Source organism: Grus americana, chromosome 4 (assembly GCF_028858705.1).
Source record: "Grus americana isolate bGruAme1 chromosome 4, bGruAme1.mat, whole genome shotgun sequence".
NCBI classification, from domain to species: Eukaryota; Metazoa; Chordata; class Aves; order Gruiformes; family Gruidae; genus Grus; species Grus americana.
Window position 1 is genome coordinate 11,915,734 of NC_072855.1, and position 17,337 is coordinate 11,933,070.

Below are 17,337 nucleotides of genomic sequence, written 5' to 3' on the forward strand. Positions count from 1 at the left end.
TTGGGCTTTACATGCTGCCAGCAAAGGCTATCTCCATTTATTCTCAAACCCAGTACAAAGCCAGACCTGGGTAATCAAATGACCAAAATATCCTTTTCCTCTGAAGTCAACAATAAGCCAAAGGTTCTAGAGGTCTTCTACATCCAGCAGAAATTGTAAGTGTGAACTTGCAGAGCTGCAGCATGGAGGGAGAAAGATGTCATGAAATTTGGCATCCAATTATCTACTAAATCATAGGGCAATAATTCAACAACTACCACAAGATGTCATCATTATATGCAGTTTGTTCCTCTTTACGGGACATTAAATAAAAGGCCTCTGGCAGAACAGAAGTTATTCCTCTCACAGTTCAAATGCCAAATAAAGTTGGATGTGTCATTTTAACTTGGTTGGGTAGCTGGGTCAGAGGCTGTCAGATAGCTTCGGTGCAAAACGATGTGGCCGTGAGAATCTGTCCTTGCAAGCTGCCACATGAAGGCAGCTAAATCTGTCACCAGAAAGGTGAATCCAAGTTAGCCTGAGAGAGCCCCAACCTACTGCTTCCCCTGTGCCCATGATGCTTTTATCACTATCCACTCGTCTCCTGGATAGTGGCATCTTCCTTTTTTCTGACCTTGTCAAACCGCCTACCTGCCCCTCCGCTCTTGTGAGACCCCACCTGGAGTACTGCGTCCAGCTCTGGGGGCCCCAGTACAGGAGAGACATGGAGCTGTTGGAGCGAGTCCAGAGGAGGGCCACGAAGCTGATCAGAGGGCTGGAGCACCTCTCCTATGAGGACAGGCTGAGAGAGTTGGGGTTGTTCAGCCTGGAGAAAAGAAGGCTCCAGGGAGATCTAATTGCGGCTTACCAGTACCTGAAGGGGCCTACAGGAAAGATGGTGAGGGACTGTTTATCAGGGAATGTAGTGACAGGACAAGGGGTAATGGGTGCAAGCTGAAGGAGGGTTGATTTAGATTAGATGTTAGAAAGAAATTCTTTACTGTGAGAGTGGTGAGGCACTGGAACAGGTTGCCCAGAGAAGCTGTGGATGCCCCCTGGATCCCTGGAAGTGTTCAAGGCCAGGTTGGATGGGGCTTTGGGCAACGTGGTCTAGTGGAGGGTGTCCCTGCCCACAGCAGGGGGGTTGGAACCAGATGATCTCTGAGGTCCCTTCCAACCCAAACCATTCTATGGTTCTATGAGTCTATGATCTCTTTTCTATCAGAAAAAAACCCAAATTGTTCATGTGCATTAGGACACTGAATGCAAACACCTCCCTTGCTGATGTGGCAAGATAACTACATGATTATTTCACGTCACTTTTTGTAGGAGTGATGGTGTCAGGAGAAAGGCTTAGGGAGCCATATGGAAGCCCTGCCATGCTTTCAGCTGCAGTTCTGTGGATACAGGTTTCCCAGAGTTGCTTGTTTTCTGCAGAGGTAAGTAGACTCACACACTGCCATTTCTGTCGGAAAGCCTCTTTCCCACCATAATAGATGATTCATCATGCATTCTGCAGGGTAGCAAGTTTCTTTTCTGTTTGCCTTTATTCATGTATTTTCTTTACTGACTTAATGTATTTTCAAACTTGAGTGGTGACTTAATACAAGCACATGCTATCAGCATGACTGGTCTCCCTCTCAGATGCAGCCATATGGCCATCACGGAGCCCTGTGTGTCCTCTGGTAGCACTGTACCTCCACGAGCCTTAGCAATATTTTGTTCTTCCCAATTCTCATTAAGCCTGAGATCAGAGTAAGGTTCCAGATCCTCTGAGCTCGGTTCACTGGCCTAAGGAGCACCACAAGCAAAGGGGAGCTCGCTGCATGAGACATCCATGTGATAGTATAATCTGAGACAGACCGATCCAGCCAAGGGAAGGTCAGCTGTGATCACAGCAGGCTGCCCACAACACTGTCAGTGGGAACAGAAGCGTAAAGCTTCACTCTTCTCCAAGCAAGTCAAGCTGCAGGTTTATCAAATACAAGCAGAGCACTTCACATCATTTGCTTTCAGAGGCAGAGAGACAGGTGAATGCAGTTTTTGCTGAGAGCAACAGTTCTGCTAGCTACCTGGCCTTTTTCTTTCCCAAATTTTTGCAGTCTGGTTGCATTTGTTCAGCATTACCACATCATGAATCTCTCTTGAATAAATGCAGTTTCCATCAGGATTTTCTTCGCTGTATTTATCAAAGACTAGACAAGCAAGTGTGTGGCTAAAACAAATCCCAGTAGATTCCCTGAAGCAAATTTACACTTTTTTTTCACATTTTTGTTCAGGAACTATGGTCAGCTTTAATATCCAGCATCTGCTGAGATTTGCAGAAGACTCCAAAGACCCAGCATCAGAAGGCAATAGCCCCCCTCACCTGCCCATGTTCTTCCATCCTTCCACAACATCCAGTTGTGCCCTCCTCAACTCATTTCACCTGCTTGTCATCTTCTCTGTACTCATAGCTTTGCTAAAAACTCATTTTTGCCAACTCATAAAATATCCACTGTTATTCCTCCTTTTAGGCAAAGAATATTTTTAAATTTAATTTAATTGAAATTGATAGAGAAAACACCTCAATGCATAATGACAATTTTGTTTAGAAGGGCAATTTCTTGCCACAGAGAGATAACCATGGAAACGGTGGAAAATAGCCCGTGGAAGGACCAACATGGAGCTCTAGTTTGGTCAGACCTGTGACTGTGACAGAGACATGCCTCACGCTTTCAGCAGGTTATCCATGGGCCAGGACACCTTCTAAAGCATCCACAGAAAAGCCACTCTACTGCCGATATGCCCTACAGCACACACTGCCCGCTGGCCCTACCACCTCCACGAGGTCTTTTGGGACAGCCTGTGCATTAGCAATGGAAAAGCATTGCCTGAGAACGAAACCTCTTTTAGCTGTGTAATACATCATTTTTGTAAAATGTATGAATCAAACAAGGAATTTATGGACAGACATCATTCCCTGTAGCAAAAATATGAGCTGTGATGATCAAGTTGTTTATAGCGAAGCAAAGAAAGTACTCAACAAGTAGTTCTGCACTGTATTTACATGCTTTCATCACTGGGATGTGCTGAAATACTTTCCAGGCCCTTAGTAACCAGGAGGATGTTAAGCAACACGTACTATAGTAAACACTTTAAAATCAGCAGACCCATATAACTGGCAACAAAAGCTTGTGAAGGCTTGACTAGGAAGACTTGAGTGGCCTGCTCATACTCATTACTGTTATATTTAAGAGTGTTCTATCATAAGCAAAAGAATGGAAAATCTGAAGGAGGATTCAACTAATAAAATTATTAGCGTATAGTAATACAATAAATATCGATCAAAAGTTTTATAGAAAATAGACCTGATTTAATTCTTGGAGGAGTTCCCAGGTATTCTAAAACTCTGGTTTTTGGAATATATGTGACATGCAATGTACACACACACACTTCCAAGACACCATAGTTAATGTTACATGACACTGTGAGTAAAAAATCAACATTCTGTCAGTAAAGCACACTTTAATTGGATTAGGAACTTCCTGACTGACAAGATCTCAGAAAGCTATCAGTGGAGAAATCACTGTGTGTGCTTTAGGGATGTTGTTAAGGATAATCCTAGACCTACCACTGCTTATTATTTTCCTCGTCGAGCTGGAAGTAATTGTAAAATCTCTTTTACTAAAATGTGCAGAATTGGTGAACTGGTAAATAAAGGTGAAAACATACTTGACATACAGCATAGTCTGAAATGCTCAGTAAGTTTAAACCAGCCTGGTTTTGCTGACCCAAATACGCAACCCTTTAAAAAATATTTGGATAAAGAGAGTTTGTCATTCTAGGTCAGACAGAGCTGAGCCAAGGTGAATGCTTTCCTCTCCACATTGGCTGATTGCTTTCACCAACAGCCAACCTGCACTGATGTACTGGGAGAGAAGGATGTGTTTTATAATTTTTTAAAAGTTACAGGAGTGTCACAGGAGGAGTAAGAAAATGTGTGATCCTTACAACCTTGACATCATCACAGAATTGTTTCTTGTCCAGCCCTAATCTGAAAAAAAACCAAACCCATAAAAATGCAGGCCTGCCTGGAAAATGGAAACTGTGTTGGCGCTGTGGAGAAGGACCCTGGAGTCCTGGTGGACAACAAGCTCTCCATGAGCCAGCAGTGTGCCCTCGTGGCCAAGAAGGCCAATGGTATCCTGGGGTGCGTTAAGAAGAACGTGGCCAGCAGGTCAAGGGAGGTTATCCTCCCCCTCTACTCTGCCCTGGTGAGGCCACATCTGGAGTTCTGGGCTCCCCAGTTCAAGACGGGGAACTACTGGAGGGAGTCCAGCAGAGGCCTACAAAGATGATGAGGGGACTGGAGCATCTCTTGTATGAAGAAAGGCTGAGAGAGCTGGGTCTGTTTAGCCTGGAGAAGAGAAGACTGAGAGGGGATCTCATCAACGCTTCTAAATATCTAAAGGACAGGTGTCAAGAGGAAGGGGACTGACTTCTCAATGGTGCCCAGTGACAGGACAAGGGGCAACGGGCACAAACTGGAACACAGGAAGTTCCATCTCAACATGAGGAAAAACTTCACTGTGAGGGTGACCGAGCACTGGCACAGGCTGCCCAGAGAGGTTGTGGAGTCTCCTTCTCTGAAGATATTCAAAACCCACCTGGATGCGATCCTGTGCAACCTGCTCTAGGTGATCCTGGTCTAGCAGGGGGGTTGGACATCTCCAGAGGTCCCTTCCAACCCCTACCACTTTGTGAATCTGTGAATCTGTGAAAGTGAAAATTTCTACGAGTAATTCTGCCTCTGTGCTCGCAGAAACCGGGTGCCAGACTACTGCTTCTTCAGGGCACAAACCAGCAAAGTATGCAAAAAGGAGGAACAGTATTGACTTCAAAGCTGGAGAAAAGTGTGGTTCAACAGGAAACTGGACAAACTCAATGTTTAGCATGTCAAAGAGGAGCTTAAAATATGGTGCGATTACAGTATTACCGGCTTGTCCAAAAGTGGAAGAAAATGTTGAATGTCAAAACAAATGTAATTTGTGTCCGAGAACTAGCGAGAGATTTAAGGAAATGGTTTACTTTGAAGGAAAGTGTGTGCATATACACACATTATTTGGGATGATCAAACAACAGTCTATGGTTCTGTTATACACTGTACCAAGATCCTTTAAATCTCCTTTTCAGAACAGCTGGTGCCATTTGAACTGCCCTCCAAAAAAGTGCTTCTCTGAGTGTCATTAAATAATGATTTTTTTTTTAAGCCCACACAAACACTTGGCTTTTTCCATCTAGTTTATCAATGATGAGTGTTTGCAAAGTCCAGAACAGAGCACTGGCTGTATTTCACTAGTGTGATGGAGGAGCCAGGAAAAACATATCTCCTGGGGAGTATTCCCACTTGTAAATTTATTTTTGACACATATAGGGTGGAATTGGGTTTCTGTGCTTGTTTTGATCTCTTTACAAATTCTTATTAAAAAAAAGTCTTCCAGCTCCACAGAAACTGCATATCCCATTCCAGTCCAAAGCTGTGGATAAGTCCCACAGCCAAAAGCACGGGGCAGTGGGAGCACAACTTTTCTGTAGAAAATGTTTCTGTAGAAAAACTACCTTTCCCACCTGAGGAAGGGTACCACCATCCGATCTTTGACAAGATCATAAAAAGGAAGAAACACACAAGTACCTGAGACACTGAGCAAGCAGCAGCCCAGTTCTTCGTTCAACACAGGAATATCCGCGTGGTTGAGCTATGCTCTACGGCAGATGAAAACCGTTTATTTTTTCCAGAGCAGTCAGTTGCACTGAGCGCGGTCCACCCAAGGGACAGCCCATTGGCAGGGATCCAGTCAGAGCCACTCTGTGGTCTCACTGGTGGGGTCTGTTCCAGGGTGGCCCCACAATTGTCACCAGATGATATTTTGAAGATGGTGCAGTGCCATCCTGCTGTATTCTGCTTGAGTGGGAGAAATCCACTCCTAGCCTGCATAATCCATCGTGGTTATAGTGAGAGCACGTGTTCAGGGACTTTCCCTTTATGTTCTTGGCTCACTTTTGGGTTTCATCTGGGGTTTTTTTGATGGGGAGGGCGAATTCAAGAAAATGTTACCTTTCCATCTACCAGGCTGTCTGTTCTGACAAGCAAAGAAATAGGCACAGCATTATTTAGCCATGTTATGGTTTCTCCTCCTCAGACTGTCCATTTTTCTGATGTCTCCTCATTATACTTCAGCCATGAGACCAGTTCTACAGCAAAAGTTGGAGCATTTGCAGTTTTATTTCTGTTGCCAGGCTTCCTGTTCATGATGGGAGGATTCCATATGCAACCAGAGGATGATTTTCCTCTGTGTTAAGAAATAGTCCTGGCACTAAACTATTTGAGTCATCTTTCTGTTTGCTTGACTTGTCCCATAATAATATTATCCAAAACTTGATTCACCAGCTAATCTCACAAGACAGGATTGTAGATGTTTAAAGAAAAAAAAAAATCTTTTCTTGTTTTTTTCATTTTGACCTAAGAATGCTCAGAGTTGAAAGAGTCATGCTGCATTTTGCCTCGGTTGAGGTTAGGGAGCAAAACCTTCTACAGAATGGTACCTCCCATAGATGTTTAATTTACAACATGATCAATTATTGTCTGTTTTATTTGGGAGGAGGATGGTAGCATCATCATTAGTAATGAGGTGTGTCTTACCACTTCTCATGTTACCTCTGAATTACCAGAATGATTCTCCCATGTGTTTCCAAATTCCCATTCAGGGATGCAATAATAGTTCAAGAGAAACAATTAAAAGGTCCCACATATACTCATTCATAGATGTTCCTACTTCATAAGAATCAAGGTGACTCAAGATGTCATCTGGTCATAAGCTGTTCTTCAAGACAAGGTGAACTATATCTGTGTTAGTCCTTAAACCTGTCATTTTCTTGGATACAATTTCAATGTTAAATTGTAATTAACATATGGGAACAGGCAAACATAGCTGTTATTCTAGAAATCTAGTATTTTTTCATCGCACATTTTTGTGGATTCTTTGTGGGGAGACATGAATGGCTTACTGTGGTGCGTGAGAGATGAAATCACAGACCAGGGTCCCACCATCCTAAGTGCTGTACAAAGCTCTCACAAATACTGCAATTTAAATAGAAGACAAGAAGTGGTGCACTATGAACAAATTAATATGTCAGTACTGGAGAGCACTATGTGTAGCAATCTCAACGGGTGCCATTTTTAGTCAAACTTTTTATCAACATGGTGTCAGGGGGGTTTAAGGGTGAGATATAAAAGAATCTAATGGCAAAGTTATCTGGAAATTTTCTGAGAGCTTCCTAATTTGGGAAGGAAGCTTATGAGAGAAAAGGTAGCCAACACTTGGCATCAAGGATGGCATCATAGAGGCTGGAGTAAGTATCCTATCAGTGAATGAAAGATTTCAAAAGTAGGATGAGCCTATGACGAATCTGGAGAGTAAAGACCAAGAACTTATGCTTAATCTAATATAGAGGACAGTGGAAAGACATAGAAAGCAAGGGACAGTGCCAAGGTCCTGTGCTGAGAGAAAGTGAAAATTATCTCTTGTATTCGGCATGGACGTGATAAGGACAGAGGTGCATTTGCCAAGGACAGAGAAAAGGAAATAATGGGTACATATTTTTATGACTAAGTTTTACTGTATGAGAGAGGGAAGTCAATAGCTTTTGCAGAAAACTTGAAGGAGTTTTAAAATTTAGAGATAGCTTGGACATGAGGACCAGACTGACCGACAGTAAGTTTTTATCATCAGTGGAAGTCCCTCCTTAAAGCACTACTTTTAGTAATTACATCTGTTGCAATTTTTGTTCAGTTATTTTTTGCTTCCATGTGTATCTAGGCAACACCTGGAATAATATTATTCTCTAAAAACTTCTAAAATCCAGTGGTTCGTTGCAACGTGTTGCAACATTTTCATTTTAAAGATACAGATTTCATACCCACACATACACACACAGAGACATGGACACACACTTCTTTACAAACTCAATCCATGTGTGTTCAGATGCAAAAATAAACAATTTTTAAGCAGACTTAGTCCAATAGTTTTCCCCCTGGTTGTTACTTCTTCTTGTCACAATTCAGCCAGAAAAAAGCTAGGTATGTGTGAATGTTTTTTTAACACAGAGTCATAACATTGCCACAGTAATCAACTCCTTATGAAAGCATTACGAATGGCAAAGAGATAATAAGGAAATATCTGTGATAGCGTATATTAATTAGAATTATCATGACAGTTAATAAGATCATTATCTCAAGAGTTACACTGTAAAATGTGGGAGAGAGAATTCTCCTATTACATTCAACAACTGAAGTAGAACTATGAGCATATTTTACATTTCAAGTTTATGAAACAAAATGGATAATCTCATTTGTCTAATGAAGTTGTAGTTATATTTTTGAGTAATAAAGTCACGTAGGGGAATTACCGTTACTTTAACAAATGCATCCTACAGAAGATATTATCATTTTAATTACCTCAAGATGTTTAGAGCTATTTCCTTTTAATTAAAAATCAGAGGACCTAATAGCAGTGGTATGCCTAAATAGCCCAGGGAAATCATTTGTTGATCTGTGGTTGCTATGAGAATATTCAGAACTATAGATTGTCTGTGGATTAACATATAGCTATGTAAATATAAATGCTTTGAAAAGCTTGAAGGTTTAATGCAAACTACATTTCGATGCATACACCCTCTCTAATTACTTAAGCAGTGTGTTTTAAATTATTACATTGCATGATTTCCACACTTGAAAGGCAAACTCTGTCTAAAGCCCTTCCCTATGAATTTCCCTGCGCAGTGCACCTATACAAACTCTGCCCCGTCTCATGCAGGTTACAGTGCGTGTGTGTGTGGCAAAGCAAGCAAGTCAACATTTAAACCGCACAAAAAAACCCCACCACTGCATAGCCTGGAGGAAGCGGTGGCCCCCGAGCTCCATAAAAGCGGTCCTTTGTTATGCTCTAGCTGAGCCATAGCATACGGACAGGCCACCTGTCGTCTGCTGGTCTAACAGCTTGGGAAACGTCTTGTTTCTTTGTCCTCAAACCTCATGACGTGTGTAAGTGATGGGATGTAAAACTGGTTAAATCTGGCAAAGATCACAGGTATGGGTTAAATCCGAGCAGCAACCCAGCGCCTCTGGCCGCATGGTTTGACGGCACCTGCCCATCCCCAGTGGTCCAGACAAGAAGCATCTGCGGAGGCTTGGGCTGAAACATCTGCACGTCACTCCATAAACACAGCTCACCATATGTTACCAAATTACCAAAGCAGCCTGTGATTCAAGAGGAGGACTTCCAATAAAAGCAGAGGAAGATTGTATGAAAAAAACCCTTGCTACAGTGTGACCAGAAGCAGATTTATAATTGCATTAAATTGCTTACACAGCAAAGTAACAACTGACACAACTGTTTTCTCCTCCCACTTGTCAAATTCCATTTTATTTTTGACTCTTTCAACATTTTAGTTATTTTGATGAAATACATTTTACCATATTGCTTTACTGCCTTCCCTGATTTGCCTCATGATTTAAAGATACTGTGAAATTATTAAAGTCCCTAATATCGATAAATTGGCATGTCTACCATTACATGTTCCTCAACAGTGGAAGAAACAGGGATTTATAGACAGAATTCATCCCTCTCAGGGGGCTCTGCTAGACACAAAAAGACAGCTCTGTTTAGAGCTGCCACTTTGCAAAACTGAAGTAATGCCCTCCAATGCCAGTACACCAGCGGCTCAGTATGATGAAGCCAAGCTCTGCCTTGCCTATCACCTCTCCTAAAAATATTCCTATCTCCAGGAAACAACATCTCAGAAACCACTGTCCATTTGTTGCCAGCTGGCATTTTTGTCTCAGTAGAAGAGCCAGAAGACAACCACGAAGGCTGAAAAGCAAGATTTCTGATTTGTGTGCAATTTTAGTCCGATTCGAACAATTACCGTGGGTTTGTTTCTTTTTTAATTTCCCACAAACAACAACTCAGAAATCAGTTGCAGAAATGCTGCTACATGGTCTTCCAGAAACTACATTCCAGAACCCTCCTACTCCTTTGGAACTGGCCTGCTGTTGTGTCACAAGATCTCCAAAGCTTTACCTCTGGGTAAAATGTGGACACAATCGAACATTGTTCAGCCCCTCTCTTGTGTCTTCATCATTTGTATACCCCCACCTTTCTATAAGCTTACCTTCCTGTCCTACAGCAACGTAGAGGGCAGGGTCGCATGTATCATTGTTGTCAGTGAACCATACTGGTGGGCCACCAGCTCATGCAGCTTGTCTCTAGTCTTTCTTTCAGCCACTTTTCTTCTGCCATAACCTTAGTCCACCTTGACGCACCCCCCTCCAACCCTTTAAATTACCAACACGAGGCATCTGTATACAAAGTCACATAATGAGATGACCCTGTGGGAACCTTATACCTCAGATCAGGGGACAGATACACATCTGTGAGCCTGCCTGGCCACATACTGGCTCATGTGATGGTGAAAGGAGTGCATGGGGGTCATAGAAGATTTGCCGTGCTGCACTGAGGGTGTCTGAGATGCACTCACCAGGATGTGTGCTCTCTGAGCTAGTGTGTCACCCTGGTTTCTTGTACCTGGACATGTATTCTGTCTCAGGATTTATCACATCTGACCTATATGAAAAGGAAAAGCAAGAAATTCAGTCACCATAGGGTTAACCGAGCTGCACAGATGCCACAAAACCATTGGGAGGCAGGGAGCCATGGCTCTTCAGCTACCAGTCCAGAGACTTGAGCATGTAACAGCAAGTACAAGCCACTACACATCTTGCCTTGCTCTATTTCCCATCAAGTCCTCTCTTCAACCTGATGTGCCCTCTCAACCTCTCTCTCTCTGCCACCAAGCCAAGCCCAGGATCCCCACAGCTCCCCTCTCATCCCACAGCACTCTACCCATTTCCCCTACTCTCCTCTACTCCCCTATGTCCTAATTCTCCTCCCCATAAATATTCATGTATGACATTCACTCTATTCTTGTGCCACTCTATCTGAGTGCCACTATAGTTTTTGACACAGTCAGTTTAACATACTGGAAATCCTCCTTTGACTCAAGTGCATTTATAGCCAGGGGCTCCTTTTCTTTCTTTCCTGGCTCTGGGGTTTTGCCAGTGGGAAGATTTACACTGACGCAGGCATTGCATTGGTAGGACTCCTGCTCATGTCCCCTGGAGTCAGTGGGTATGAGGTGGCCCATGCTCTTCTCAACTACTTGGCATGTTAGCATTAAACTGTCTGTGGCTTAACTCTTTGCTGGGAACTGTGTTTGATCTAGTTTCCCCAAAGAGCCAGAGAGAACAGTAGCATCATCCTGTACACATAAGTAAATAATAAAAGGCAACCCGTGAAGAAGCTATTGCCATTTTTCTTTCTACTTACACCCACTGCGAGTAGCTAACCAAGGAAGGACCTCCTAAATGTCCCTCTGCGAGTACTGAGCAACCCTTATCATATTACACATCTTCCTCGTATTAGGAGCTCTTCGGGCACATTGAGCTGAAATTATGTACTCACGTTTGAAAAATCTAAGCACTTGCAAGTTAGACATCTGTACTGAATGTCAATGGAAGCATGACCATCACAAGACTTTTTTTCAGCATCTTAAATAAGCCAATGACTTGGGATAACGGTATATAAAATGATAGTTTGTATGGCAAGATGCTTTTTTATCCAAGATAAAGGTCAAGCACATCTGGAAGACATAATAGCTGTGTCCTATAGAGACTACATCAACTATCTTGCTGCCAAAATCTACTATAAACAGGCACAAAGGGCCAATCTGCTGTTTTTCCCAGCTGTCACTGGTTTATTTAAGGGGCTAAGTCGGTTTTCAATTATTGTTCTGTTAAGAAAAAATGAAATCTATTGTGTAAGCTCTGTGCCAAATTACCATTGCTGCATGCTACATTTCCTTGAATTTTGAAAAGCTCATTTTCTGTTGTCCTATTTATTTCCTTGGACTGTATATGATTACTAAATGGTCCCTAAAATTTTTTAGCCATTTCACACAACAAGATAAACATATTTTCTTGAAATTGTTATAGCAAGAAATCTGTTTTAATTGGGACAAACCGTTGCTGTCCCAATCTAAACTGTCCAATACACCTTTTAAACACGCCAATATTCATTCTGACTTTACTTTTGAAGTGCTAAACTAACTCACTGTATTCACATTACTCAAAACTGCATGGCACAACTATGGGTGAAAAAGGTATCATATGTAAGAACACAAACATAAAAAGTTCTATATTTTATGAACAGGAAAGGTGCAGGACTTGCTAATGGGAAGCACCCTGCAGACAGATGCATCCAAACCCCTACTCCTCTCTGCAGCTACAGAACATAATTCAGATGGTGGTTGACACCCAGGAGAGTGCAGAGCCCACAACCCTCCTCTATGGGTAAGGTTGAGTCTTTGAAATGATGCTGCCAGCAAGGAGGTGGCACTCTCCTTTGAAGTACTGACTTGGGGAAGAGGACAACATCCAGCTCGCTCCTTAGCTTGAGATATCTGAAATGCTAGGAAGTGCCAGGGAAGTGTCTTTACTACTTGCTTCTGAATGGCATTGGAGTCCCTCCTGTTGAAACTAGGCGTGCATGCATCCTGAGATGTTAGAGGCAAAGCTACAGCTTGACAGTAGAAGTTTAGACTTGGTCCGCAGGTCCCACTTCCTTCTGTGCTCAGCAAACCCTCCAGCACATAACCTTCCTTGATTTGCTTGGCCGAAGCCAAGCAGGAGGAGCGTGGTCAACTGAATAATTGCATCACGTAGAATCATAGAATCCTAGACCGGTTTTTGTTGGAAGGGACTTTAAATATCATCCAGTTCCAACCCCCCTGCCATGGGCAGGGACACCCTCCACTAGACCAGGTTGCCCAAAGCCCCATCCAACCTGGCCTTGAACGCTTCCAGGGAGGGGGCATCCACAACCTCTCTGGGCAGCCTGTTCCAGTGCCTCACCACCCTCACAGTGAAGAATTTTTTCCTTATATCTAATTTAAATCTACCCTCTTTCAGTTTAAAGCCATGACCCCTTGTTCTATCACTCCCTGCCTTTATGAATAGTCCCTCTCCTGCTTTCTTGTAGGCCCCCTTTCAGGTACTGGACATCCTCAGTGATGCTACGCTTCTGACCAGGGTCTCCACCAATTACTGCAATTCAAAGTGCGATCAGTTTATTTTCACCAGACTGAATATTTTCTGTGTTTAAAAGAACATTTAGAACACTCTCAGTCTGACATTGGTTTGTGCATTTCATTAATCACCTGCAAAGTAATACATGCTTGAAAGCTTAAAAATTAGCGAAGGAGTAATAAATGCAGAAAAGCATTAAAAGGGATGGACTTGAGCAGCTGGTTCGAATGGACAGGCAGGAGGTGAAGGACAGCATCAGACACTGGTTTGTTTTTATTCCTAGAATCAGAGCAAGTGAGAAACTGGCATTGCAGTTGCTTCTTTTGCACCAGCAATTTTATTTCTTTGGAGAAGTAAAGTAAGGAGAGAGGGATAAAGAAGATAAGAAAATAAGAGTCAAATTAACTTTTACTTGTAATTTATTGCACTAATTAAATTAAGAGATAACATTTGGTGATAAAGCTACATCCCAGAGAGTTTGTTAGGGATTTACAGCACTCCCCTGTGCAGTAGCTGCCTTCATACTTACTTGGTCATGGCCTCAACTAAATTTTAGACTGCTGTCTCCTTAATTAGCTCTTAGTGAACTGTTCTTTGCCCCCAAACTTAAGTGCTTGACTGGCAATGTAGTTATATATGAACACACTGATATACATAAAGAACAAACTTTCTTCCACCTACAGATCAGCACCTCTCCAGTCTTTGGCTACACTTTGCCAAAGCAGGGCAAACTAGCCATGTACAGTATATGTATAAAAATCTTCTTCTGCTCTTATTCTTTTTTACAGACTAGGTAGAGTTAAACATTTATGAAAATTATGATTCAGCTCCTTTATTTACACAGAACTCCTGTAGATCCCCACAGGTGGTGGACTATTAACTGCCTGCCTTACGAGGTGATTCACGAAGGGTAATTTGTTTTCCTGGGAACCCTGTGCTATCAGAGATAAAAGGGTCTGGACTCAGTCCCAGGAGAAAGGGGAGGATGGCACCAGCATGCAATGGGAAAAGCTCTGATGAATCAGCACATCTGAGACAACAGCAAACCCAGACCACCACCAGTACGTTGACTGGGATCTGTTTGAGCAGCAGGTGCATGTTAGTCAGCATCTACCAGGAATATTTACAAATGCAGGCTCCACTGTGCTTCACTGGGCGCAACTCCAGCTCCTGAAAAACTGCCGAAACTGCTGATTCTGTGACATGAACAAGTAGGTCTTCCTCAAATACAAGTCAGGCAGGGTGAGAGGAGAACTTGGGCTCGGTCTGCAAGCTGGACATTGGCCAAAGGGCCTTGAATACATTGGGGTGTGGAGGGACATGTAGGAGAAGCAGAAGATTTAACTTCAGATTTTTACTCCGTGCATAGTAGCAGAGTGAGGAAATCACTTATGGTCTCTGATACTTCATCAAGCTGCGAGCTGAGCAACACTCCATCTAAACCTACATTTAGCACAGGGGATTGGTGTCTGAACCAGCCTCTCCTGGCCTTAGATATTGACTGAATGGTGCAGCTGAGGTGATCATCAACGCGCCTCTCCTGGCCTTAGATATCGACCGAATGGTGGAGCTGAGGTGATCATCTCTAATCCCTTTATAATCACTGAATAGAAACAGGCACTTACAGGGTATGGTTCATAACAGCTGTTTCAGAGCGGGGTGAGATGAGCAGCATTCTCTGCCGACACTAACAAAAGCACTCATTTCCACACTGGAATATCTGTTAGGGGAGATATCTGTATGTCAACATGGAACACGTCCCCAGATCTGCTGTTCTTGCACCCAAACAGCTCTGGTGAGATCCAGAAACAAGCCTGTGAATATCCACCTACAGCCTCTGCCCTTTTCAGCTGTCATGGGGGAAAAAAGAGTATCCCACCGACGGAATGATGGTCCCTCTGCTCCTGAAGCGCTGTTACTGAAAAAATAAGACCATGAGCCAGAGAGAGAGAAAGAAGATGAGAACAATAGCAACATTTCAGATTAGTTCATTTTTTGTGCCTCAAGAAATGAAACTTTAGGCAACATCTAAGATTGTTTGGGGGGGGGTGTGTTTATTTATTTACTTAAGTCCTATGTTGGATATTGGACACATCAATTAAACTGCAAGTTCTGTAGGAAACAACCTGTTTATCCAGAGTCTAACACAAGAGAGATGAATCCATACCATTCCTCTTTAAGTGATGTTATAGACAAAGCTAAAAAAGGAACCCAACCTGTACCTGCCAGTGGAAGGCACCTCTGCAGACTCTGGGGTTAAACCTCTGCTGGTAAATTAAGCAGGTTCAAAAAGGCAGTGAGGCACTCACTCAGGCCACCTGGCACAGAGCAAGCCCTGTCTGATAGCGAACTCGCCTCTGCTCCGAGACAGGCCACCAGCCGTGGGGAATGGCCCCGGGAAGGCTGGGAGAGCTGGCTGTCCCCGGCCACCCCAGCCCAGCCACTGCTCCCACACCCCAACGCCACAAACAGCCACCTCGGCTCCAACGGCCGGGAGCGGTGCCTGGCATTGCCTAATTCTTTGTACGAATGTAACCGGTAGGGGAAAACTGGCATTTAGGAAGAAAGAAGTAAAAATAAAAATAAAAATCATACCTTCACTTTTGCCTTAGACTAAAAAAAAAAAAAAAAAAAAGAGATGTAAGCAGGAATTTTCAAAAATGAAGCAACCCATGGCATATTGTCTTATTCTTTGAAAGCGGTGGAAAGTAAGGAAAAACTCTAATCTATAGAAATGCTCTTAAATTCACTGGGATCATCAGAGACGGCAGAAGGTCAAGAGGACTGTCTTTAATAGTGCGCAAACGTGCTTTGGTTTCAGAGCTGGAAAAATATCCAGTACTCCAGATGGAGAGCAATTTGAAAAACATGCTTTGTTTATATTTATTTATTCAATCTCATGGTGTCCTTGGTTGCCCAGAGGAGCTACTGAGAGTAGTTTCTACTGTGCTGGTGGTTAGAATTAGGTTACACACACTTTTAGAAATTCAGCTGTCTGCCACTAATGAATTGTTCAGCATAGCTTGAGGATAATGACGCAATTAGCAAAATTAGGCCAAATCCATCCCAGGTGAAACTCTACTGATGTCAATGGGTTTATTCTCGATGATGTGCTTGTTCCAGTGTGTGTAGAAACAACATGTAGAAAGGACAGTCTTGCAAAAGGGCTTACATGGATTTAATTTGTCTTTTCTGATACTAATCCTGCATTACACTGAATAAAATGTAAAATCGCAACATTTGCATTGACAGCAACAGTGCATTTCTGTGGACGGACTCACAGGTTCAGCCCATTAATAATTATTTTATATTTTTAACAGTGTCTTTTAAAATTCTACCCACAGGCATATAAAATAATAGCTATTCCGTTCCTTGACTTTTTTTTTGAATTTGCAAAAATAAAAAAAATCCTGAAAGTTTTTGTTATTCCTGGCTGGTTTAGGAATGGATTTGCTTCAGAGGAGCCCACAGCTAGAGCATGGCAGGCAAAAAGAAGGGTGAATTTTGCCTTCGCATCCCTCCTGAATGGGGCATTGTGTAAAACAAAGAAATAGGCTTTCCCTGCCCAAAAGGCTTTTAAAGTCTGTTCCATCAATTGTTTAAAGATATATTGCATTGCAGTGAAGTTGCTGGGGTTCATTACTGGTACCCTAATAGATAAGAAAGGGAGTCCGGATCAAAACTGAAAGCGCAAGCCAGCCATTTCACTCAGGTCATGCAAGAAATCTGTGTCAGAGCTCCCAAACCATTCTGATTCAGGGTTACTTAATTAGTTTTTCCGGACTTTGCTGGACAATTGTATCACTGTCCCCCTGGTAGAAAGCAAAGCCTTGATACAGGTCTCCCTGGCCAGAAAGGCTCTCCAAGCTGCATGGAGCATTCGCCTGCATTAGCATGGGAGACATCAACATCTGCGACTGTGATAAAATCCAAGCAAATCAAGTTCCTGGTCAAGATTTTGTCCAGAAACCACCAACCCTGCTTTGGTGTCTTTAATAAAGAGCCATCCTTCCTCTTATTGCTTTCTAAACAATGACAGTAATGAGGGCAAATTTATGACTAGCTGGGTAGTCCACTTGATTCTAATCCAAAGAGTACAACCTATGGTCCTCAGTTTTATTATCCCTGAAAAAAACCCAGTGCTTTTGTAATGGATCTGCTTAAGTGTGACCTCT